Below are 913 nucleotides of genomic sequence, written 5' to 3'. Positions count from 1 at the left end.
CTCGGGAGCAGGGGGACCCGGGGGTCTTCCATGGAGCAAAACAGCCACGGGAGGTACCTGCCTGGGCTGCAGTCACCAGCTGGAGGGAGGCACGTGTCCAGCCCCAGTGGTGCAGTCCTCCCGCCCTCCCAAACACCATTCTGGGGATGGGAGGACCTGCTCCGGACACAGAGGGGACAAGGCTTTCCCCTGGGAGGACGCTGCCTGTGGCAAGGTGCTCGGGAGCTGGGGCGTGGAGTCGCTGGGCCCTGTGTGCTGTGCGGCTGTAGCCATGCTTTGCCTGTGGTGTCAGTGGGGAGCTGAGCCAGGGCAGGGGTGCAGGGCAGAGGGGCACTGGGGGGCAGCAGACAGGGACCAGCTCTGTGGGATCCCCTGCAGCAGGGGCAGTTGCCTCCCTGGCTCTGTAGAGCTCCCTCCGAGCTGTGGGACGGGTGAGCCCCACTGGCCTGGTGCTGGCTGGGGCAGAGCTGTCCCAGAGGGGTTCCAGCCTCTCCTGTGGCCTGGGAGTTATGTCCTGGGCTTGGGGCATGTTCTGCTGGCTCTCTGCAGCAACTCTTATGCTTTCAAGCAACCAGTGCCCCAGTAGTGCTGGAGCATGTTGTCGTGGCCCCAGGATGGGCAGGCAGCACATGAGGAAGGAATCCCCTGCTCTGTAGCAAGGGCTGGCTGGGGCCATGCGCCCAGGAGGTGCTGGAGTGAGCCCAGGCCCGCAGCCTTTGGTGGTGGAGATGTCCTGGCCACGCAGCTCTCCACAGCTGCACACCAGGTTCCGACTCTGCTGGTGTGAGTGCAGCCCGGGTTGCTGTGCTGGCCACCACGTTGCTGTGCTTGCTCTTCCAAATGTGTCGTGGGGCCTGCAGAATGGAGAGCAGCTGCTGGCTGCTGCCTCTCCTTGCTGCAGTGCGCGGGGGGG

The sequence above is a fragment of the Cariama cristata genome, unplaced genomic scaffold (assembly GCF_000690535.1).
Source record: "Cariama cristata isolate BGI_N322 unplaced genomic scaffold, ASM69053v1 scaffold24614, whole genome shotgun sequence".
Classification (NCBI taxonomy): Eukaryota; Metazoa; Chordata; class Aves; order Cariamiformes; family Cariamidae; genus Cariama; species Cariama cristata.
Note: the sequence above shows the minus strand (reverse complement) of the source record.